Consider the following 2,126-nt stretch of genomic DNA (forward strand, 5'->3'; position numbering starts at 1 on the left):
GGCGAGAAGCCCGCAGGTACTGTGTGTACGCGTCACTTGCCCTTCCTTCTGCTCCCAAATTACATACCTCACTTTTATGTCAAGTCCAATATAGCCTTCTTACCGTTATTTTTTTCCTCCTTATTCCACATCAAGAGTACCCAATTACTTTTATAAATACTTGCTTTAAAAATATCACAGTGGTTTCCTGCTGCTTCAAATTCTGAAGGGCTATGCAGGATTTTAGACTCTTATAAATCTTTCAAACAGTTCATATTTTATCAACAAAGTGTGCTTTTTTGTAAACCCTAAGTATTAACTCCTCATCGAAAGTTTTTTTTCGCCAATTATTTGACCTTTCCTTAAAAACAACAAAATTAAAGGAATTTGGGTCATTTCAAAAGCTACTTGCCGTGCTGTCCACAGGCCCACTAACTCCACCTCGCTCACCAGCAGGAATGGGGTTTGCTTAAAAGAGAAAGTAGGAGGGCTGTCAATTTCAAAACATCCCAGCAGATGTACAGCAGGGTTATGTACTAGGTCTATAAAAGAAAAGTCCAGGAAGGCCATGGCTTTTGCTAAAACTGAAAAGCTCAAGGAGCTCATCGAGTGAATGTGGTGTCACATCACCAGGGACACAGCAGGACTGAGCTTGATGGTCGAGGCTGGGCCCCCGGTCCTGAGGCTGCACCAGTCCTGCAGGTTACCCAGCTGTCTCAAGGCATACAGCCACTTCCGTGGTTTTTCACTTGAAAATCCTTAGAGATACCCAAGCCTTGGCCACTTAGGAGACAAATCCAAGAATGATATTCAACCTCCAGCAAGATGCAGTTCTAAGCAACACAAAAATCAAGGTGTATCCACCAACCAAATGATCACCTGGAAACTCAGGAGTTCCAAGGCTTAAGTCTCCTTTGCTATATTTGAATTTGTATAATATCTTATGATCTGGAAACCACTGCTGGGCATAGAATCAGAGAACAAGGGGGGAGAAATGTAGTCTGGGTACATTTTAGAACCTCGGGTCACAAACACAAAAGAATAAACTAGGACATCCCTGGTGGTCCAATGGCTAAGACTCCTTGCTCTTAATGCAGGGAGCCCCTGTCCGGTAACTGGTCAGGGAGCTAGATCCCACACGCCACAACTAAGAGTTCACATCCCACAACTAAAGATCCTGCATGCTGCAATTAAGACCTAGAGAAACCAAATAAATATTAAAGAAAAAAAAAGGAATAAATCAACTCTTTGAAAAATGACCTTGGGTTAGAGATCCTTGATTACCCCCACCAGAAATCCAGGAGAGTGTTTGCAATCAGCTTAGAGTCACCCCCATCCCCAACTCACCGGTTCCCCACGCGCATCCGGCAAAGACCTGGTGGCCACCCACTGTGTGCCCAGTTCTTCTGGGAGCTGAGGCAGGGCCCAAGAAGCACAAAGTGGACCCAGAGATTACCATACTCAGCAAAGCGAGCCAACCAGAGACAAGCATCATACCATACTGCTCACATGTGGAATCTTAAAAAAAAATGATACAAATGAACTTAAATACAAAACAGAAATAGACCCACAGACACAGAAAACAAATTTATGGTTACCAAGCGGAAAAGGGAGGGGGGAAGGGACAAATCAGGAATTAGGGGTTAACACATACACTCTACTATAAATAAAACAGATAACCAACGAGGTTCTACTGTATAACACAGGGAACTATACTCAATATTTTGTAATAACCTGTAAGGGAAAAGCATCTGAAAACAATAGGCATGTATGTATGTATAACTAAGTCACCTTACTGTATTCCTGAAACTAACACAACATTGTAAATCAACTATACTTCAATTAAAAAAAAAACACAGAAAATGGATACCTCTCCTCAACAGTGAAATTGTGGGTGTACAGCCTTAGAGCTACATAACCCTATCAGGCACTAGGTGAGCAAAACCAATCAGGGTCCGGTCAGGGCACTCAGAGTAGGTGGGAAGGCACGGCTTCTGAAAGCTGGCTACTCAGAAAAGGGGGTCCAGAAAGTGAGGTCTGGGCCAAGCCACAGGAGGTATTCACAGTCCGGGTTCACAGAGAACAGAACCAGGAATATATACATACATATCTGTGTGTATGTATGTTTACGCACATATACACACGCT

Source organism: Oryx dammah, unplaced genomic scaffold, assembly GCF_014754425.2.
Source record: "Oryx dammah isolate SB20612 unplaced genomic scaffold, SCBI_Odam_1.1 HiC_scaffold_20, whole genome shotgun sequence".
Classification (NCBI taxonomy): domain Eukaryota; kingdom Metazoa; phylum Chordata; class Mammalia; order Artiodactyla; family Bovidae; genus Oryx; species Oryx dammah.